The sequence below is a fragment of the Boleophthalmus pectinirostris genome, unplaced genomic scaffold, assembly GCF_026225935.1.
Source record: "Boleophthalmus pectinirostris isolate CB_2022bp ecotype Guang Dong unplaced genomic scaffold, ASM2622593v1 HiC_scaffold_15, whole genome shotgun sequence".
In the NCBI taxonomy this organism is placed as follows: Eukaryota; Metazoa; Chordata; class Actinopteri; order Gobiiformes; family Gobiidae; genus Boleophthalmus; species Boleophthalmus pectinirostris.
The window spans coordinates 17,315,197-17,339,174 of record NW_026571070.1 but is presented as its reverse complement, the minus strand read 5'-3'; the positions used below and the strand labels follow the sequence as shown (position 1 = coordinate 17,339,174).

Sequence of the window (23,978 nt, the reverse complement as noted above, 5' to 3'; positions counted from 1 at the left end):
TTCAGCCTGTTTATGGATGGCCCCTTAGAGCTAAATTAATAGACAAGGCTTTGGGGACCAGAGAGGAAAGTCATAAGCAACACTGTAATGCTCAATTGCAGTGTACAGGCTAATTACCTATTTGCCACTCTCCATCTTGTTTCATAATATGTTCACGACTCAACTTCTTTTGTCTTTTGGTGCCTGCCAGCGATGGATGACTTTAACAGAGGATGCTCGTCTTCTGAATAACTTGAGTTGGAGATATTAAACATGGGTCCATATTGTGCAGTGGCCTCAAGGATAGCGACTGCAATTTTAGCGTCATGAAGAAAAAGCATAAAAATGACAAAAAATATTCAGTGCAGAGTAACTGGAGGAGAGGTGGTGGCTGGAATAATACGCACAAGCACCTTTATTAAACCTGAGCAGTGAATTAGAAGTGTGCACCTAGTGGCGGAAAGAGGAACTGCAACAACTAGCATGTGCAGTGTGCTAGCTAAAAAACATGTGGAGGGACCAAAACAAGGACAAATCACCAACTGAGCATCAAAAGAAATGGTAAGATGATACTTTTTTATTTCACTTGTTAGATGGTAGAAAGTGTAGCCAATTGAAAATGTGTACTCAAGTAAAAAATACAGTTACATGGCCTAAAATGTACTCAATTACTGCTGCCAAAATATTACCTAGATTGAGTGAAAGTATGATAGCAAGCAAAGTAGGTTACACGTTTTCTAGGTAGGCTACATTTTACTTTGATTTTAATTTTAGTTGGCCCTTTTCAGATAAATTTGACTTGATTAATTTAACAGTTTAAAGATGCATTTATGAAATTACATTGTTTAGAAATAACTAGAAAAACATGCATTCTGACTGTGAGCAGGGTTGCCTCTCCACAGATCTGACCTTTAACTTGGTCTGGTTTGGTCTCCATGAAGATTTAATATAGGGTGACCAGATTTCAAAATCAAAAACTGGGAGTGGTAATAAAATTGTGAAAAGAGTGCGTAATTAAGGAAAATTGTTATGCATTCTGCCCATTCATAACTAGCATGTGAGTCAGTGTAGTCACATTTTTATCAGCTTTTCTGTATTTTACCTAAACAAATGACAATGTATGCCGCCCTTTACTTTTGGCAGGTATCAGATTGGTCAAAAATAAGGACACCTGGGACATTTCTTGTATAAAACTGGGACAAAACAATCAGTTTTGGATAAATATACTGGGACAGGGGACACAGGGCTCAAAACTGGGACTGTCCCGGGTAAATAGGGACGTCTGGTCATCTGGAACATTCCAAAAAACAAAGAAATAACATCTCCATGGAGAAAAGCATTTGACAGACCCTCCACTAGAAAAGTTACACAGTGCGCCTTTAATGCTGTTGTTTTGAATCACAACCTACTCTTTCTCTGAGCTAAAGACAATCTTGTAGGTTTAAAAGGAGCAGAGACAGGCTTGGGACATTTGAGACTTTTTACCTCACTCATTAACTCCTGTGATTTTGAACGTAACATATTATGGCTTGAATTATACTCAATTACAAACACAGTAGTACAGGTTTAACTTTACAGTTACCCACCAAAAATCTACTCATCTACAGTAACTTGAGTATTTTTAATAACTCAGTTACTTTCCACATCTGGTTTTATGATGGTCCATTATAATTAAACAGTAAAGTCAGCCTTAATCCACTTTTACTGGTTTGTCACTTTTAGATGAGCGACTTAGAAGAATAAAGAGATGAGACCTAAACACTAAAATAATCTCAACAAGAATATGATTTTATTAGATCAAGAAGTGGCTATTTGGAAAATGACTATAGCCGGGTTAAAAATTACATGTTGAGGTGCCCTTGCTGTGCTGCTGCTGTGTAAGTCAGTGCACAGTAGTAAACCCAGTGTTGAATCATTAACTGTAGGAAATAGATCTTTAAAAGTTCAAAAGAGATCTAGGTTAAACTCACACACTGAACATTATACCCTTTAAAAACTTAAAAGGCGGAGGAAGAGGACAGCGGCTGTATGCATAGTCCAATGAGCCTGCTACTGCACTGCCCTGGGGCGCCCATCCGACCATGTCCTCTGAAGACAAGCTGCTCAAGTTGGTCATTGACGACATTTACATTTTAAAACCTTTGCCTACACTTTCAGACAGATGTGAGTTAGTTAGTGCTAGTGAGTCACCTCCCACAGCACTAAAAACTAATTTAAGCCACTGAGGACTACCTGGAAAAAGAACTACTGTGTAATGGAAAACTCAAAATAAGTAAACAAAGTCAAAAGTAAGTGATGGTAAAATTGCACTATACCTGTGCACATAATTTTAAATGTAGGTTGTACTATAAAAGGGCCCATATTATGCTGTTTTTTATCCATGTTATAATGTTGTTTCCTCATCACAAACAGAGCAAGAGATGTGTTTTGTTTCATCCACACATGTTTAACACACAAATCCTGCATATTTAGGCTGATTTCTTTCTCAAATGGAAACACTCTCTTTTGTTTTGTTCAAACGTGTGAATGAAACAAAACACAACTCTGCGTATGTTTTTGATTAAGTAACAGCGTTCTACCATGGCTTAATCACAAGATTCAATTTTGCGTGATGTAGGACCTTTAATATTTATCTTTATATGAAAACTATTAAAAAAAACAAAAAAACAACTGTACTTTTGTCATAGTTATTAAAATCAAATGTTCCTCAAGACAAAAATGACTAAACAAACATTATGCCAGCGTCCACCCACACTATACCTGAAGTGGTCATAAATTAGTAGCATTTTATAGAACAAATTTATACAATGTGCCAAATGTTTCCCTTGACAATTTGAAATTAACAGTCTAAAAGTTCATATATCAAATTCATAGACTTTTCACAACTTTCTGTTTGCCTTCAGCGGTGTCCAGTTTTGCAGTCAAGGTCAAGGCATATTGCCAAGATGGAAATCATTGATGCAGGGACAATATTAGCATGTAGCAGAGCATGTCTTAATTTGAACATTTGTGTGTTTCAAGTAACAAACTGGACACAGTGTACAAGAATATTCTGTTCATTCACACTTGAACAACTCAAACTACAACTTTCATTACAGATTACACCACCTCTGGGGAATCTAGAGAGTGTTTTGGGGGCGCCTGTAATCTTCTAGTAATTGACCAATGACCTGCAGAATACATTGGTGTCATTGTTAACACCAAGAAGATGAGCAGAGTCAAATACATGTCCAATAGGAGACAAGGCTTATATGATATTTATGGTGTTATACAGTGCTTCTGTTTGAGTTAATTCTATATTTTTTGCATTTTAATCTGTACTAGACTGGATTGAAGAGACCAGGAAAAGATTTGGGGCAAATCAGCAAGACTCAAACTGAACCTTCAACCTCATGGTGAGTGTCTCTCAGCAACACATCACTGACTTTGACTAACCAAGTAATACCTAGGCTAATTTTTATTTAAAGTTTCAATTTTCTGTATTTTTCTTATAATTTTTCTTTCCATTTACTCAAAGATGTATGATCTCTTGAATCTGCTTCTTCATTATATACAGTAGACAATTTGATGTAATATGTCTTGTACTGACACAACACTGCCTTTAGCTCCTTGATCTTTAAAAGAGTCATAAGACAGACCTTGCTGTGCTCTGACATCAGTGTGTCTCACAACGAATGACAAAGAAGGAAAATGCATTTAAAGACCAAAGTATTGAAACTATTGTCAGTCTCATCAAAGGAAACGATTCACTGTCAGTCAAGAGCTACAGAATTGTCCCAGTTGCACGAGAAACAGGGTCTTCTTGGTCACAGCTCCCAATTTACAGACTATGCCCTTATGATGACCGCAAGTCCTATTTTAATTACCATGCACAATTTCTCTTCAATTCAAACGTCTTGATTATTTACATAAAAAAACTATTAATTAATCTAAATGGGTTTATTTTGAAATGATAAATTATCTAGTATGGGGTATCACAAAATGAAAGATGGCTTCTACACCAACTAAAGTCTAAAAATGCAATTTAATCCCAATTTGAAGATGAATTGTAAACTATTTGATTGCATGAATTGTCTTAGAAAATGGTTTGTTAAAGAAATAAAAAGTAGTTTAAACTCAAAACAGACAATATCATGTACATTATCATTTCAGCTCTGCATTCATTCACATTCAATAAATTATCATCATTTTCAAGTTCCAGGTCTATTTAAAGACAGTGTGGTCAATAGCCTCATTTTCTTGGCTAATATTATTCATAATTACTGTATGATTGACATTCACTGACCATAAGTTTAAGCATTACCTGAAGCCACACATTGAAAGCCAAACAGCCCCTGCATAATGCCACACAGCAGACCACAGGGAGGCTCTTACACAGATCATTTAAACAGTGAGGAGTGAATCTCTGGTGTTTTCTTTGACCTTATGAGCCAACTACAAAAAGTGCAGCAATCGATGCCTCTGTTCACTCTGAAGAAACAACAATAATGTTTTAGTGAGGAAAAATAGAAGTGGAGCCAGATGAACAGCTGTATTGAGATAAAGCGTCACCCCATATGCTGAGGGAAAACAATCTCTCCACATTAGGAAGATGAAAAAAATACACTTAATCAACTAACATTGATATTACTTCTGGCAATTAGGAGCATGCTGGTAATGATATGAGTTTTCAGCTGTAAATAATTATGCTGCCTGGGGGCCACACTTTAATTCTCGGCTGTATCTATAAACAATAATCAAACCAACAGCGAGCTCAAAGTTGGAGATTTGTGGTGAGCAGAGGCGCGGTGAGGAGCGGCTTATTGGAGCCCTGTGGTGATGCCGGTGGTCAGGGTCACCTTCAGGTGCTCTCTCATCTCTGCTGCAGCGCTAATGCTATGCGCTAATGCTACACGCTAATGCTAGGCTCCATTGATTAGACTGTGCACGGGAGCACAGAGCAGGTGCACACTATAAACACACTATCACGGGCTGTAATGGAGGGGATTAACACAGGGACTTTATAAAAGCATTTACACATTATTATAATCATGCTCCAACTGTGTGATTTTCATTAGGGATGGATGATATACTTGCTCTAGTATCGGTATCAGTATCAGTGTATCATAGAGGTTTCCATGATACTGGTATTGTTCCCAATTAGTCCTAAGTACACAGACTAAGGAGATGCAATAGAATTTGAAGAGCAAAATATGTCTGCATGTTTACATAATTATGGAACAAATTATTTTAAATTCCAATTGAATACCTTTTTTTTTATTTTTTTTACAAAAGTTAAACTATAATTTGTGAGCATTGCTATTGATTTATACATTGTGATATTGGTAATTGAAAATGCTGGATATTGGACTACCTTACACATTTTTTTCTGTGTTTAGGTTTTATTTATTGCAAGCTGATGTCAGTCCCAAGCTTGGATAAATTCAGAACGATCTGAGTCAACTTTACCGTTATAAGAAAGAAACATCATGTAGTGAGAAGACGATCAGTGGTGAGTATAGGACATTCTTAAGTTAAGCATTTCATTTGATTTTTGTTACTCTACAAATTTATGCCTGCTGTGATGACACTCAAAATCAAAAAGACATTTTCGAGACTGTTAATTTCTGGCCAAATAATTTTAAAAGGTTGAAGTCATTTAAAGAGAAAAGAAAGTAAAACATATATTAACAAGACTGATTCTTGACGGCCTACTTTCCCTCACTGTCAGTGGGGAAGTGGCAGCTTGCTGATGTGTAGGAACTAAGATGAAGTGCATAATTAAGCAAACGTATGAAAGCCGGCGCCTGGTCTGAGATTAATTAGGAGAGTGTCGATAGCCTCATCAATATCCGATTAACTAATGACAGAGGGCCCAATGAGCTCTATTGATCTGCTCTAGGTCGGCTGCTGCGCTAAGAGCCTGGAGTCACCGTTCACTGGGAAGAGATGCTGCTGCGTGAAGCAGAGGGTTCCTAAGTTACATTTGATGGACTCAAATTTAAGGACATAAAGAACTGAAGTTTATTGGTGTCTGCTGTTTGTAGCTGACCCGCTAGCCACCATGTTCCAAATAGGAAGTGGGCATGGGCACTCTTCCAGCTCCATTGACTCTGACTCCATTTCATTTTCTATTGAAAACCCCTCTCTGTAACTGCTTCTGCCAGGCTCATCATTTTGTTCTTAAAATGTTTGTATTAACACACTCTATATGATCCTGCAATTTTTTTAATTTTTCTATTTTGTCCATAAATCAAGTTATGAACATATAATATATGATCATAATAATAAGAGGCTCATCAGGCAGCTTCTTTCCCCGAGGCCGCTCCCACTAGTGCTAGCAACAGGTTTGATTGACAGGATTGCTTGCTACGCACACACATTCTCACTCCCTGCTAAAGCAGTGGAAGGGGCATTACCTTAAACACCCTTTGGCCCAATTGGCCCTTTGGTTGCTATGACACTCGCAGTTGGAATTCCTAATATGGAACTTGGCTCCAAATTTGCTCCATAACTTCTAGCCTTGATGAGCTTCATGGGTGACACTCTCATCACACTCTCTTAGTCCCCTTCTTTTTACAGTCTATGGAGTCTTCCACCAATCCATGCAAATCAGATGGTGAAATTGAATCTTTTGAATGGAGAAATCAAAATTCTAGTGTTTCCCCAAAGGAGTACTATCTAACTTACCTGGTGAGGGGTTTGCCATCTGCCTGCTTGTCTCCAGGGAGATGTTGTTTTGCTTGGAATGTTTCATAGTATGGTATTTATTTCATTATAGGTATTTTTATTGCTCGAAAATAGCTTGAAAAATACATTCTGACTGTCAGCGGGGGTAGGTTCTCTACAGATCTGCCCTATAAATTGGCCTGGAGGGGTCACCTGCTTGTTTCTGTGGAGGTAAATATGTTGTTTTCAATCAGATCTGTTATCAAATTAAGAAATAAAAATGACAGAATTATTATGATGCTTTTAATTAAATATTTTTAAATCTTGATAGACAGATTACAAATTACAAACAATAACATACAATTTGCCTGAAACATTTTTTGGTCCACTTTAAAAACAATACGGTCCCAAACTCCATAATGGCCTCCCAGTCAGAAGCCTTCAGATCACATCTAACTAACAGCCTCATGGGACTGCTGTGTGATTGCTGTGACCAACACTGAACTTCTCCAGATTTACTACAATTCCCATCTTCGAATGATAATTAAAACTGACCCCAAAGGACCCCCCCTCCCCAAAAAAGAAGAAAAAAAGACTCAATCTAGATTAATAGTAGAGGAATGGCCAACATCCTAAGTTAGCCTTTACGATAATGATTCTAATGATAATAATGAACACTAGATGAGGGATGAAGCAGTCCCCTGTCCTGAAGTTGAGTCCCTATACAGGTTAATTAGGTAAGATAACATCATTAGCCACTCTCATGCCTTTGCCGAGAATTAATTGGATAAGATGGAGATTTAGGTCTATATTTAATCGCATAAATGATCGGCGACAGCTTAGCCAAGAGACGAGAGGTCAAAATTGGTGAGCATCTTATTTGGTTCACATTTGCACAGTCTAATAAGCAAAAAATGCCAGTGGTTTGGGTCAAAGTGGTTCGTGTGCACTGGATTACAATACGCATTAATGAGTGATTATTCTGCCTTAGTAACTTTGGATTGGTTGGGACTAGGTTTCATATGGCTCAGATCAACACAAAGCACACTGATTTTTACTGTTAAGTACTTCGTATTTCCAGTTTGTTGTAAATTAATTAAGTAAAAAAAAAACAAAACATATTTTTTAGAGTTATGGCACTAGTCAAACTTTTTCATTTAATTTGTTAATGTTAACCTAATGTTAATTTAAAGGCGGACTATGTATCTTTTCCTTTTTCTCTTCTCTTAATCTTACCCGTTTGGCATTTTTTCTATTACTTGTATTGTATTGTTCAAAATACCTTAAAAACACTTACTATGAGCAGGGTCACCACTCCACAAATTTTACCCAATCATGTCACTGCTTGTCTCTGTAGCGATAGATATTTAATGCCATACTGTGGAACAGTGCAAGCAAAGTAATAACATCTCTAAGAAGATGAGCACATGGTGGAGCACAAGTTACACCTTTAAGTAAAATTTTAATATTTACTATCAATTAAACTAATTAAAAAAGACATAATACATCTCTTTAAAGTCAACATTTCTAACTGTAGTTTTGTGTCACAAAAGTGCACTGCTTTTACATACACATTTGTTGTACTTATTCAACAAAAACAATGGACATGCAAATGTAGTGAGAGATCCCTCATCCTGTGGAAAAGGCCAGTGTTAGCCTGATGGCGTCATCAATAAAAGCAGGTGACCTAAACATTAGCGCTGTATGTTGTGCTCTACAGGCGACTCTATTGTTCATATGTCAAACTGCAGGGCACATCCTCTGGGGACTCTGCTCCTATTCTTCACAGCAGTTTGCACTCTTGTCTCAGCCTGAGAAATGCACTTGTTTCTCCTAAATAATGTATGTGGGGAACTTTTGTTTTAAGACTACATGATTAATATTTAAAATGTGTGGATGTTTGTACTTTCAGTTAATACTGGAGCTGATTTTTACAAGTTTTATTAACCTGATACACATGTATAATGTGATAGTCCTGTAATGTGTTAATTGTATATATTTTGAAGCATGTGTTCTCTTTTGCACTGCTATAACACGTAGAAAGATGTCATAGTCTCAAAGACAAGATGGGCAACATTGACAAAAAAAAAAAATCTTAATCCTAATAGTTGATATTTTTTAATGATGATTTTCTGGATAATGTTATGTAAATCCATCAGCAATGAGCTAATACCTGCCTATAAATGTTTCAATTGAGGTTCAGGTTTTGCACAAAAAATGAATCCATGAAATGTGCAGAAATATTACTGCAAGTTTCTGTTCTTTATATTCATAATAATCACCTCTTTTTGCAGCCATGAAACATTTTTTAATCACAGTATATTTGATATTCTAATTAAACATTTTTGCATGTCTAAAACTAAAAATTGTGATATTGTATACATCATCTACCTCTAGTCTGTAATACTAACAAAGCTAATTGTAGTACCTAAATGCAACTTTCTCTTGTTTCCTGTAGGTGAAAGTGAACACGAGGACGACATCTGAGACCACAGTGTGTGTGTTGTTAGGGCCTGCGTCCGCCTTGACAACGGGAAGCAAGCTGGAGATGTAGAGGACTTCAGCTCTAAAAGGTAACCATTTTGTAATTTTTAATCATTGTTGAAAGCTTTATTGTGGACTAATACTAATAAGGATTTGTTAGTGCAATTCAAGTAATGCTTTGAGAGTGATTATGCCTGCTAAATTCTTCTCTGCTGAGCTAAAAGAACATTGTTACCGTTTTTGGCCTCTCTTTGTGAACATATGTCTTTTGGGACACAGACTGTTGTCAAACACTATAGAAAAGGCTTCTGTCCACAAGCAAATAAAATATTCTGTGTGCACGGCGCCCAGTCCCTCGGTGACTATAGAGTTACATCTGTGTGTGTCCGACGGAAACGCTGCAGCATGTCATGTGAATATTTCAGGTCTCACTATGCCATAGAGAAGGGGAAGTCCAACACAGAGCTCACTGTCGCTGTGGATTAGGCCTGTGCTGAGCTTAGCTGAAGAGATGACAGAAGAGATGGTCATTCTCAGGGCAGCGGAGGCAAGTGCAAAGAGGGGCGCGGGTCAGCTTTAGTGTGTGTGGGGTGTATTTAGGAGAGAAACAAGTGAGGGGTCTTAAGTCATGGTTCTGCATTTACACTGGCTCTATTGGTGGGTTTCAGATGACATCACATCATTCTATTGAACATTATGAATTCAGACAGGTTTAATATTGTTTAAATGTAAAATTATCTTGTAATAATGTGAGTTCTAGGGTTTAGTCAATAATTGAAAATATCAGGTTCATTTGTGAATTTAGCTTTTTGATGTTTTATGGTAAAGTACAGTGTAATCAATAGGAAAATCTGGTCCTTGCCCCCATTTGAGACATGGAATGATGACTTAAAGGATTTGTGCGTCTACGTATGTGTATGTGTGTATACTAAAACATATACTTTGATATGTTTCTTTCCTACATTCATAAGAGTTTCATTTTTTATGTCAGTAGATTTCTGCCATCTTGTATTGTACTCTCTTCTATAAGTTAAGAGGGTTAGGAAAAATAAGTATTAAACTTCAGCCTGAACTCCTTTGGTCTGTAGAATAACTGAAGTGTAATTTTTGTGTTATTCATAAATCATTACAACATGATTCATGATTATGCCAATTGACCTAAGAAAATAAAGTATATGAATACATTATGCCATCCTTGTGTAATATGCTACCTCCAACTCTAACTACCATAATGTATTCAAGTGCTACCAGTCCGCCACGTACTTGTCTCTATGGGGATGTTGTTGCTTGAATGTCCCATAGTATGGCATTAAACTGATCTGTCTTGCATTTATTGAGTTACAGGGGTGCGTAATTGCCTGAAAAACATGCTTTCTTACATTTGGCTTAGGGTTGTCACCTGCTTGTCTCCATGAAGATAGATAAGTTTCATGTTATACTCTGGAACATGCATTGACCGATCTCCCACTAGAAAAGTAAGTAAGTAATCCAAAGTGCTTTACAGAATAAAAAAGACATCAAAATCACAACACAAACAAATCAAAACATAGATAATGATCATCAGATTACCATTAAAAGAGAAAAGTGCAGAATAAAAACCTTTCAGTCATATGCACAGCCAAACAGAATTGTCAAACTGCACCTTCAACTTGATTACATAATTTGCAGTGAAAGTCAGTGACTCAAAAGTAAAAGGTAGAAATTAACCAGAAGTTAGGAAATCTAAGATAGCTATAAACTAATCCATAAAAAATGTTGAATATTTTGTACATCAGAATATGGTTTGCATACTTGATGCTTTGAAATTGATTTGATATTTCCAGTTCAGTTTACTGGCAGGTTTTCGGTCAAACATGACTGCACAGCTACCATCAACACTTCAAACTTTCATGCCTCATTTATACTGACTTTAATAAACAGATAGATCCTTTACAATAGTTTGGCAGATAGTTGCGTTTTTTTGTATTTCGCTTCTTGTCCAAATCGTAATCACTTCTTGTTCAGTTTGGCTTAGCTCTTCGGCTTCACAGACTCAAATTTATGATCTCATAGTTTATAGGGGGATTTACTGTGAAAACTTATATAGACTGTTTAACAAAAGTTGGCCATGTTAGGTATATGTTTTGTTTTTGTATGCATTCTGTAATATATGAGTCAGGGTTAACAATGGCATTGGCAACTTCAGTGTTTAGGAAGCCTGTGTTTGGCAAGAAATGTATAGTTTTAACGAGAAATGAAGTGACTTTCCCAAAACATTAAAATTTACAACCTGTTTAAAATTTCCCAAATATAATCCAGTGCACACCTGAAGTAGTTTTCAATAACACCTGGACAAATTAAAAGCAGAAATGTCTTGACTTCCTTAAAGGGCTTATATTACACCATTTTCTGATCCATGTTATTATGTTTTTTTCCTCATCACAAACATATCTGGATTTGTGTTTTGTTTCATTCACACATGTTTAACACACAAATCCTGCATAATTAGGCTGAATTCTTCACTCAAACTGTTGTCATGTGGTAATACAGGAGGTGCTCCACTGTGTTTTTGAACTCCATTCACCTTCACTAAACTCATTTGAATGATTTTGCTTCATGACATCACAAGGTGGAACAGAGCATTTACAGCTTTGGATGTAGATGTAGACAGACTAATAAGAAAGAGTTACTCCAACATGTGTGAATGAGACAAAACAAATCAATTTCTGAGTATGTTTTTGATGAGGTAACCACATTATAACATGACTTATACCTCACCAGAGTCAATTTCGCGTAATATAGGACCTTTAAACTGTGTAGGAAATGCTGCCTCTTATCTAATATTATTGGTCTTTCGAGAGCAGTGATAAGCTCCATTGGACACAAATAGAAACAGCTGGAAACATAGTACCTGAAGTGAGTTGTTTGCCTAGTCAGGTTTTTAGCGCGGCGCGATAAGGAGCGTGGATATCCTGTGGTCTTTGCCTGGCTAATGCTAACGGACCGCACACTGGCTCGCCTTTCACTGGAGTTATTACGCCGGCTGTAATTTGAAACAATTACAAAAACACTGGCCCACTTGTTACAACACTCATTTTCCCCTCACATATACAAACCACAGATTCAATAGCTTTACATGTTTTTCAATCACACCCAGTGGAGCAGCGTTCGGTGTGAAAAAGTATAGCGTTTCATCCCAGCTCGCATGGTATGGGATAATCTTTCACATTTAGCCTGGGGTTTGTTTTGCTATTTCAGCAGAAACTTGTGCAAGCCATGTGAATTACCATAGGAACAGATGATAAAAATACCAAATGATATTGTATCAGATGTAAATGAATAAACTATATGAATAATCAGTCAAATAATGCATGATGAGGGATAATGAATGAGCTTTTAAAGGACAAGATGAGGACTATGATAAGGTGAAATGCTTATGGATAACTTTGGGGGATTGTGTGCTGCACGGTAAGCTATGAAAACATATCACTTTGCAGGCTATTACAACATAAACAAACTTAAAAGATCTATATTACACATTTTGTCTCTCTGTTAGCAAGTCTTTGAAGTAGTACTCTAGTGCAAATTAACTAGTGGTGTTATGAGTGTGTATTAAAATAAGTTCAGAGTGTTCAGTAAAATTAAATACGTCTTACCTGCCTTGTTTAAGATGCATTTCAGACTATACCTGACAAAAAGAAAAACAGCATGCAATGCCACAATGAAAAAAAAGGTATAAAAAAGCAATATTTTTAACTACTACTAACTACTATAAATCCAGAACGATATCTTGCTGTATTTTTTATCCAAATTGATATCACTCTGGTCCCAATACCCTCTGTCTCGTTTCAAGCCCAGCCAAACATGATCATGCAATCAGATTTGTCATTTTTCAGTGACACATGTATGAAACGAAGGAGCCCATTGGTCATCTATGATTTACAAATAAAGTCAAATTTATCTCAACAGAGTTTAGTGTTTCGCTCATTAGTTCTGTAGAAATCTGTAATGTTTTTCAGCCCACGTGACATTGTTTTTTCATCTTTTTTTCCGATACAGACTGACTATGTGTGTCGCTGATTGGCTAAACCATCTATTAATCATCTGAAAACGGGGAGGTTCACCACTGACCAGACTGATAATAGTACTGAAGGAGTGAGTATTCTCAATCCTAGGCAGCATATTTGCAGAAAGTAAATGGTAACAATTCAATCAGACAAATGATGGTAGCAGTTTTTTTATAATGCCAATATTTTGATAATAATAATTTTGGTTTATGATGTTCTGCCCTTGTGCGTAACACCCTCACTCATTTCATCTTGTTGCAAGCTTGTGTACTCTTTGTATCTGATTACATGGATAAATTAAATTGACAGATGGTTGTTGTGGTTACGGGTAAAAATGAAATAAAATAAAAATGATGTAATGTTACTTTTTCCATTCTTTTCACAGATTTTTCCATTTGCTCTCTTACATCTTTAGACATGGACACCTTTGGCAGTGTGAGTATACTTTCTGAACACTACAATTTAAACACAGTGGGGTCAGGCTCCTCTCTCTCTCCCTCTCTGTCTCTCTCTCCCTCTCGCTGTCTCTCTCTCTCTCTCTCTCTGTCCCTCAGTCTCTCTCTTTCTCTCTCTCTGTCTCTCTCTGTCTCTCCCTCTCTCTATCTATGAAGGTGCTAGTGCGCGTTGACCATTGACATTTAGCATTCCTCCGTCCCGCCTTGGAGCCCTGGATGGGGGCGACTGAGGGGGGCAGAGGCCAGTCCCCGGTTCTCAAGGGCAAAACAAAAAGGCTCTTGAAAATCCCAAAACGTTCCCATGATCCGACGGAAGACCTTGATCCGACTTCAGTTCGATTTTCATTCCACGGATTAGCCAGCACAAAACCTACATATTTCAGTCGTATATTTGTCTTACACTGCAAGTAGCTTGATATAAATAGTGCAGTTTTCATCGTCCAGAACCAAAACATGCATAGAGATTTTGGCAATAATTTTTGCTTTTTTGTTTTGCCTTTTTCATTATCATTCCAAGCATTCATTGACATTTCTGAGTGCCCACATAAGCTTGTAGTGACATTTTATGGTAGAAAGTTTTCAAAGTCATCTTTCAAGGTTTTTTTCCAGTAACATACATAATCTGTTAGCATCAAAGGAGCACACATGCATAAATAATTGACTAATTCACTTAAAGGGGGCCAGCGTAGATTAATTAAGCCTGAATACTAATTATGTTTTCTGTCTACACCAACTGCTGCGGATGTTGTTTAATAAGAAACTGTTTGGTGGGTCACAATTAACATGCACGTATAAGGCCAATGTAAATTAAGAAAGTGGGGTAAACATTTTAAGGATTTTGGCAGCCTTTTGAAATTAATTGTAAAATTATCAGATTTTGATAAGCTCGTTGTAATGACACGAACCATGGGCAGGCAGGATTACCGAGTGTCTAATACTGTAGTACTCTTTTAAAAAATGTCACATGGTGAAAGTTTCAAAACACATTAGATTACACACCAAATAATGCAGGTCAGATACAGTAAGTAAATAAGATATAGTGTTAATATATTTAAATTAGCATTAACTTGGAGTCTAAAATGTAATGTTTCTAAAATTAGAAATGTTTTGTTGGAGAGGTGTCATAAAATACATTGACTACAGTAAACCATGTCGTAGTACATAACACAAACTTGACGTAGTCATTATAAAATATTTGATGAATTTAACTCGATACAAAGGGCTCTGAATATCTTGAAGATGGAAAAGTGCTAAATGAAAATGTGACTGTTTACCAAAACACAGGCACTATGGCAATACCAAAATAAACGGTGAATAAATAAATTCTACTTTCGTAAGCAAAAATTACACAGATTCCTCACAATTTGAGCATATCAAACCTATCTGGCACAACTGGAATATATAAAAAAAAGTAAGTGACACAAGTGAAACTGAAAAGGCAAGATGTCCAAAATAGGCTGACAAATCTGAAGGACCTTGCTTTTACTGGTAGCCCACTGTGTAAAATGCCTGTGTAGAACCCTATGCACCCACCATTGTCCTTGCCTGTTTATTCTAGTGTTGTCTACATAACAGCTTCTCTCTCCTCAGACAGCCTTCTTGCTAACATCCCTTTATAAGCGGCACACACAGGGACAGAGGCAGACAGCTCTGAGCCCGGGCCCTTGTTTACAGCTGTACGGGGAAGAAAACAGGCAGACGTAAATGAGGGTTGACGGTTTCATGAAGCACAATTGGTTGATGGCAGATCCAATGTGACTGCGCTGGACTGGGCGATGATCCGTACAGTATGCAAAATTCACTTTCTAGCTGGTCTGTGCCCACCAGCCCCTAGCAGTGAGCGGTCTTCCCCAAGCCCTTCTAGCTATGGCTTTGAATGCAACGCAAACTGAACAAGCAAAAGGCATTGTTGTGCTCAATTCCTTCTGACAACAATCACATTTAAAAAGAAAGGGATGAAAAATAAGGCACGGATTTTCTTTGTCACCACTTCGCAATGATTTCGCTGCGGTGTTGACTGCACTGTAAGCGTTTTGCATGTGGGGCGGAGGGAAGTGAGGAGAGTGCAGGGACATGTGGGAGCATCTTCAGATTTTATAGAGGCTTAGTATCTGGTTTAATTAATACAAGTATCATGAGAATTGCTTATATTTAGGTAACACTATTTTTATATAATGACTATATATTATAATGCTAAAGAGGATTTTGGTTCCAGAGGTAAAATGTATATTAATATCCCCTTTAGACTTTTCAGATGGGGCAAACTAATGACTGTATTCAAGTTTACGAAGATTATTTCCAATACAAGTTATGTATTAAAAATTAGTTTCTATATACAGTTAAATTAAGTTGTATGTTTAATGGTCATAAGTTATGCGTAGCTCATAATACACCATCAAGTTTTTATGCTCTTATTTATTTATTTATTTCTATTTTTAAGATTTTCAAAAAGTCTGGGGAAAATTCTTGGAAATTTTACTTCCAAAACCAGAAGTCTGTATTCACTGTTGAGCCCCAGGTCCCTTGCTAAAAATCTCAAACTGAATCAGAACAGATCAGATCAGTCTGCAAAGTTATACGCTAACAATACTGGTCTTCACCGCTATTGGCTCCTCACCCTTGACCTGCAGGTTATGCGAGTCACCATGACTATACATTTTATTTCCCCAGGATCGAATTGTCGTTTATTGTTTTGGAAAAGCAACATCTGCATGTTCCATCCGGTTATGGACATAAGACTGTGGCCCCAGAATTACAAGAAACAGGCTGTCTATGTCAGGGCAGTCTGAGGAGGAGATGAGGAGCAGAGACACAACAGTGGATGAGATGTTTAGTGACAATGGCCCACAGCACCAGGCCTGGGGAGCATGCACTGTACTGCTGTTATGTACCCCTAAGTGTTTATCAGAGAAGATGAAGTCAACTACAGGCAAACAAAACAAGTACATCTCAAGACTTAATGGTATTTGCTGGTTATTGAGATGCTGGTGTGTTGGGCTGCATAATAATGGGGAATTATTTTTATTGCAATATCCATCTGACAATGGCTGACAAGATTTTTTTAGGTAAATAAGTCAAAATACTGTCCCAATTTTATAGACCTACTTTCCTTGTACTAACCCTCTAACTAAATTCACAGTGTCAAAAAGTGTATTAAAATATTGCATTATAATTTTTCTGTTGCTATATTAAACAGTTACTGGATACATTTCAAAAATATATTGTATCTTATGTTGTGATTGGATTAGTGGGTAAAAATGCATTCACAGTTATTCAAGTCAGACTTTGTGTTTATAGTAATCATTATACAAATATTGCTATAGCCCTATAACACTTTTATCTAATTATATAGGTCATTTAAAGACAAACATCTAATAGTTTTGATTCGGTTGAAGCAAGTTCATTAAAATGTATTTGTCAAGACACACATTGACATTTCCAATTACTCAAATTTAAGCAGCCAATGCAATAAACAAATTACCTTTAGCCTTGGGCACAGAGTAATCATGCTAAAATGTAATAATTTTTGCAGTCGTATTTCCCTTAGTCGTTACATGAAAATGTGGCATGAAATATTGAAAAAAGTGAAATAATAATAAAAAGAGGCAACTGGGAGACCACTGGTGCCGATCTGATTCTCCATGTGAAGCAGTAAAAAGTGATTGGTACCCAGTCGCAAAGAAAATGGTTTTTAAATAAGTTACAATTAGATAAGCATTAATCTCAGTGGTATAAATGAATGTCTTGCTGTAGGGCTTGGTGAATGTAAAAACAGATCTACAAAAACTCATCTTAGCAGATTGGTCTGAAAGTAGTCCCCCTCCATTTTAATTGCTCTGTCATTTAGAGTTGAAATAATCCCCCTCTTATTGTGCTCCCTGATTTAGCCTTTGAAATTAAATATTGTATACAAATACATGCTGTTCAAGAACATGAGCGCCGTTCATCACCGAAATCTGCATAAAATGATGCTTAAAGAGTGCAGTTTGCTTTGAGCTACACAAGCCTTTTGTACAGTGCATCCTTATGTAAACATATCCTTAACCAAAACGACTAGTTTGGCCTGTACCGTGGCGTCCACATTGTTGAGTGAGTCCACAGAAACAGGAGAAATGTGGGACTGCAGACTGATTTAAAGCAGCACATAAGGATCTCATACATGCTCTGCTCTGCCAGGCCAGTGCCCGTCTGGACCTCCTCCTTATTTACAGGCCTGTCTGCTGTTGTTTAAGATATTTCCTCCACATCTTCCATTGGTAAAGCTCACGTGTGCCCATAGTCTCATTTGCACACTGCGGCCTGTGTAAAAGGAATAATTTCCAGGAGAGTGTTTTTGTCCATTCATTTCAAAACAAGGGAAGTATTTTAATGTGACCTTCATTACACATTCATGTCAACTTTTCTTATCTATTTATGATTAAATTCTTTTCCACTCCTGTTGTTCAATTAGTGCTTGACCCCTTTAGCGGCGATGTAAATTAAATGACATTTCAGTGTCGTCCCATATTTAAAATACTGCGTTAGTTGCGGATCATAAATGATGATCTTCATTCTGCAGCTAATTTATTCATTTAACAATTTCCCTCCAGAAGTTACAGCAGAAGGCTCTGCAGCAACCTAAGCAGAAGAAATCCAAGTCTGCTGAATTTCTGATGGGTGAGTCCTGCTTGATGAGTTATTGCTCATAATTTGTGTAAGGATTAATTAACTAATTACAGACAAATGGCTTTGGGCTAAATTTTGCTCTTGCTTGTCAGGGCGCAATTTGTAATTATTTTAATCATTTCTTCTTCTCTTTTTTCTCCTCCTCCTGCAAGATTCTGATTTAATTTTAACCTAATTGTGTTTTAGTGTCATTTGAGGAGGATGCGTTAAGCATTTTGGGCCAGACAAATCACCAATAGAAACATTTGGTGTAGTTAAATATGCTTTTGTGCTAATGAACGACTCTGACCTCCCTCTTGTCTATCCCTGTGTGGCATGATTTGTATTTTTATTTATGCTTCTGTTTTATTCTTTTCCCAGGCAGCGAGGAGGGAGCCATGGCGGTGGGCATTGAAAACCCTGCTTTCGATGGAGGCGGCAGCAGCACCGAACTCTCCTCCGCTCCCCCTGCTCGTCTGGGGAGAGAAACGCGAGGTGACAGGCCAGATAGCACCCTTGCAGCTCACCCAAAAAAACTGCAGCTGCAAGCCCCTGCCAACGAAAGAGGTGAAGCTTCATTTTTCATTAGCTTCAAATCTGTTGACAGTGGATGTGTTCCTGATCTAACCTCACGCTCACTCGCTTCTGTCTATTCTATTCGAGGGGCTCCTGGTCCCTGCATTCCTATCTAGCGCGTCCTAACAAGCAACCTTGGTCTAACTTGGCGGCGTAGTGGAGTAGCTACAGTAGTGGGTGTTCTTTCTCTATGTAGAAGTAGCCTCCGCACAATCAGCCTTGACTCCCACTCTGGGCTACATGCCTTGTGGTGGGCTGGAGTCATAGGAGAGTGCATTTACATACGCTACTACGCTATGAGCCGATCCGCTGTCTGTGTGGTGTACTCACAACGCCCCCAAACACGGCTTTAGGCCAATCAGGCATACAAATATGGCCCCTTCTAATTCACTATGTCAGGGAGAACTCTTGAGGAATGGGATGGTAAATTAGGATGCGTTCAAGGTTGTGAGCGTGCCAGTTTTTTTGCAGAATGAGTCACATGTTGGATTTCTGATTTAATGTGGTGTATTTTGCTGTAGCTGAGCAGTGCACGGCTAGTAATTATCATTCATTATTGTCATTTCTTTGCACAAGAGGTAGGCACAAACGTTACAGTGGTATTTGGGAATTAGATTAATTTATCTTTAGTGGTTATTTTGATTTAATTCAATTGAAAATCTAAATCTTGAATGGAATTTATTTCTCAGATTATATAGTAAGTGCGGCTTAGTAAATGAATGTGATTAAAATCTTTTGTAAACAAACAAAAAAATGTACCACTTTATGATGATCTTAATTAGCCCTAATAAAGCATCAACACAAACTTTTTTTTTTACTAATAGATTGAATACAACAACAAAGAGTTTATGAAGAAGGATACAGACTTAATGACTACTGAATTAAAGGTTTAGGAGTTATGGTATTAATTAAGAATTTACTTAGTCTGAGTCATTCTTAATTACAATTAATTTGTTATGAATTAAATCTTTGTTTATACATTATTAAGGCTGTTAAAAGTGTAGTTATCAAGAAATTTGAAAAAGTAATAGTAAATTTGTATTGTGTAACCCAGGGATGTGTTGTGTATTGTGCATGTAAAATTAAAGAACTTCAATTTTTATTAGAGAGAGATACTACAGGGCAGCCACAGATATCATTCAAAGGGCAAACCAGGGTCCCTCCACCATTATGCAAATGGAAATTCTTTTGACAGAAAAGTCCCTTAACCTCAGAGCTATTTGCTGAATGTTAAATGATGACAATGTGGAGGGCTTTGAACTTCTGGACCAAACTAATGTCCATAAAATTGTGAAAAAGTTAATCTATGCTTCTAAAAAGTAAGTGGTCTGGTTGTGTCTGTATAGCCTCGTGCGTCACTGGTGGTCTTATGCAAACATTTTAGACGTCCAAATATGATACCCCCAGCTCTCAATAAAGCTGATTCTTGTAGCTCATATTACAAGATTTAATGCGGTGTTTGCCTCACAACCTGAGAAATAGTAAAGCAATTTAGAGTGAATATTAGAGTGAGAATGATTGGAGGTTAGGAAAGCGGGTAGATGTGCCCTTAATAAGAATAACCTGGGGCCATCAGACTCCCATAAACTGTGGAGCAGAGCAGATGCCTATAGGTCAGCAATTGCTAATAACAAGTCAATGGGACATGGATGGGACATAGTTCTTTGGATCCACTGCTCCCAAACTGCGTGGTCCTGGAGGCCGCTGACCCCCGAGTATTTAGAAGGTATTGTCTTTGAAACTGCAGGTACTTTTGAGCGTGTGGACTTTCTCATTAGTTCCTTTTGAACAGGGCAAACATATGGCAGTCGTATTTAAGAGATTGCCTGCCATGACCTTTTGCAGCATGCTAATTAGGCCCCAGAGCAGCGCGGGCCGTGGAGAGGGGCAGGGACAGAGCCAGACTCTACTCTCTCTTACTCTGTCTCATCTTGGCTCTGCCTTATCTGGTAGCAGCCGCTGCCCCTGCCCTTCAACAGTGTGGGTTTCCAAATTAACATTTCGCTTCATGTGCTTCTAATAACCACTGACCTGAACCTGTACAACTCCCCTCTCTCCTCCCCTTTCTCTCACTTCTCTCACTTTCACAGGAAATGAACACTCTCAAAATTACTTTGACCTGCCGTCAGCTGAGCAGACAGACCCAAGGCAGAGCGTGAGGACTGGGGTCAACGCTGAAGATGAGCTAGAATTAAGTATGCCATTCACTGTCATAATAGTTCTCCTTGGTTCATTAAAGTGAGGTGAGGGGATCACCAGTAGCAGGCTCCATGTGTGACAGCAGAGTCTATGTAAATACACCAAGAGATGGTATCACTAGATTGGCTGGCCAACCTACTGTCATTGATGAAGGTCACATATGATTGGTCAGTTTTCATTTCTACATGGCTTTTCCAGTCCTCTGTCAAATGACATGCAGAGACACATCAATAGTTTGCAGCCCCCTGCTAAAGTAGGCCTATTAAAAGCAGGCTCTTGGGAGCAAAGTAATATGCATGTTATAATGAAACATGGCTATTAATGGAGAAGCCATTTCACCTGTATCTTTTGGATATCACTGCCGTGTAATATCAAAGGATTGGCCAAACTAAATCTCATCATATGATGACAAGCTGGGTAACAGGCATGTTAATGCTGCTATTTCATTACCCCCTGCACACACAATATTCACCCCTCTAGAACCACGGCTTATATCTCGGGAGCATGTGATTTAGATTGACTTGTGATAAGAACAAAGTAATTTTAAAGCTTACAAGGGCTTGTAATTTTCACGGTCCTTAAAGGTGTTTTCATTGTGTTTTAGTGATGCTGAATGCAGATGAAAGGAGGCTCTATCACAGAATGGCTGCGTTACTGGATGAGGACAATACCTTTGTAGACATACCTGGTAAGTATCTGTGCACTCTGTCAGGCTGCAGTTATTATTACTGTTTTTAAGACAGAAATATTTTATGCATTTAAGCTGATGCTGGAGTTTCAACAACATTGTGTTAACACAATAACCAAGCTACTTCTAACCACAGCAGCACTGTGGGATTAAAAGTGCGACAGCAAATGGACCTTTGCTTTCTAAGTAACAGGTCACTATTTCACAGCAGCCACACTCACTTTCATTTATGCAGCTACTCAGACAATGTTTTTGCTTTTTAAGCTTAGCATTGTTTTAGGAGACAGTCGTACTAGATCCTGTTGACATGACGCACAACTCTCTTGTAATTCCTGCACAAAAGTGCTGGTTTGGCGGCCTGCTTCTGCATATGGAGCACACACTGAGCTGCTCATATTATTTACCATTGTCTTGGGTTTAGCTGTAGCACTCAGATTAGCAGTGCCATCCATTGTCTGTGAATGTTCATGAAATCCCTCAGAAACTAAAGAGGATCTGGGATTAACAGTTTCTGCATGCAATGGGATGAGACACAGGAGGAAGGATAGCTAGGACGAAGAAGAGCTTGTACTTGTACTGATCTAGACCTGTAGTGACTGCCAGAAAGCACACGCTACACTGGACCTTTAGATATCACCTGCAGTTGTATGTCTGCCTCCCACTAGTATAGGTCTACTGATGAACTGGCCCATCTTATCAGGAACCGTCTTGACATTTTATGAAAATATATTTAGTTTTATCTTTTACATCTTACTTCAAAATGCACAGAAGTCCTCTTGTATGACACAAAGTGTAAATGATATGGACACAAGCCAACATTGTAAATGTTTTCTGTGATGGATCTAGACTTTCTAAGATCTTTTTGCTAGACTTCTAAAATAAAGAGTACAAAACAGCTATTCATTCAACTCTAAGCAAGACGCTGGCATTTTCTCGTGAGCGTCTATGAGAGAAGCATTAGCAGCAGTAACAGTGTTGGTGGGACTGCACACGTTGAATGCACAGATGCTTACGGTAATACCTTCTGCTTTCAACCAATGAGGCAGTGCTCTAAACTAAAAATACTCTAGCAGCAGCAGGTGGATTTCTGGAAATTGTGTTGTTTTCATGAAAAATTCTTCTTTTCCTTTGATCACTACTAAGCTGTATACAAGCCTGTAATAAACATATGCAGGTATGTTTTGTTACTGCCAATACAAAATAATAAATATTGTAAACATCAAATTTATAACATACATCATATAGTTGTTATGTATTTTATTCAGAGTAATAGCAGTAGTTTTAATGTTTTTCTCTTCTGGAGTCACCAAATCACATGCCTCCTATTTTGTTATTTGATTTTTGATTTGCATTGCTATGCCAGATGCCCTTCCTAAAAACCATGGAAGTTGCTTAAAATATTGTTATGCTAGAAATATATGAAATTAAAAGCTACAGTCCTTGTCATATTTTGAACTCATAAAAACATATCTTTTTATGTGTATGTATGTATGTATGTACATGTGCCCATATTGGACCAGGTTAGTATGCACATCCCTCCATGCTGCTGTGTGTGTCTATGGCTGCTCAGTGAGGCTTGTCTCTGCAGGTACGGTGCTTGCCTCCAGGGATGGCGAGGTGTTGGAGGTGAAGGCGGGTGATCCGGTGCTTCAGAGGCGACTGCTGCTCCATACTGGGGCTGGTGCCTGGGGCAGCGGGCCCTCCCAGGTCCACAGCACTGCCAAGACTGCAGCTAAGACTGGTGATGGGCTGGGAGACAGGACTGCGCTCCAAGCAGGGAGGATGGTAATGGGCAAGGAGAGCACACTAAAAGGTAATCATATTCTAAGAGCACATTTGACTTTGTTTTTATTACATTTAGAAGGATCTATGGAAAATATACAAGATGTTTTAAGACATTCACTGAAGTATCTGTATTAAGTGTATACGGCTGAAACTCTCTAGGTAACATGCAGGGAGGATAGGAATGGGCAAGGAGATTATTTGAGTACATTTCTTTTTTTTTCTTTTTTTATTACATTTAGAAGAATCTATGGGCAATTTACAACATGTTTTAATATATTTTATTATAGTATTTGCATTAAGTGTATACTGCTAATAATTGCCAAAACTCACTTGGAAACATGCAGGGAAGATGGTAATGGGCAAGGAGAGCACATATCATGAGAGTAGATTTTTGATTTTGTTTTTGTTTTATTTAGAAGGAAATTTACAAAATATGATTTAGAACAATTTGGTGTAGTTATTGCAACATGTATA

The 23,978-nt window shown here is 37.8% G+C and overlaps 1 long non-coding RNA gene across 1 annotated transcript; it reads left to right on the top strand.

The window, feature by feature from the left end:
- Positions 1–441: 441 nt before the first annotated feature.
- On the top strand, positions 442–13,224 carry LOC129408053 (uncharacterized). The gene is made up of 5 exons (XR_008631800.1): positions 442–540; positions 3,304–3,374; positions 5,358–5,470; positions 9,086–9,200; positions 13,150–13,224. It is a non-coding gene; the product is annotated as an uncharacterized LOC129408053 (long non-coding RNA).
- Positions 13,225–23,978: the final 10,754 nt, after the last annotated feature.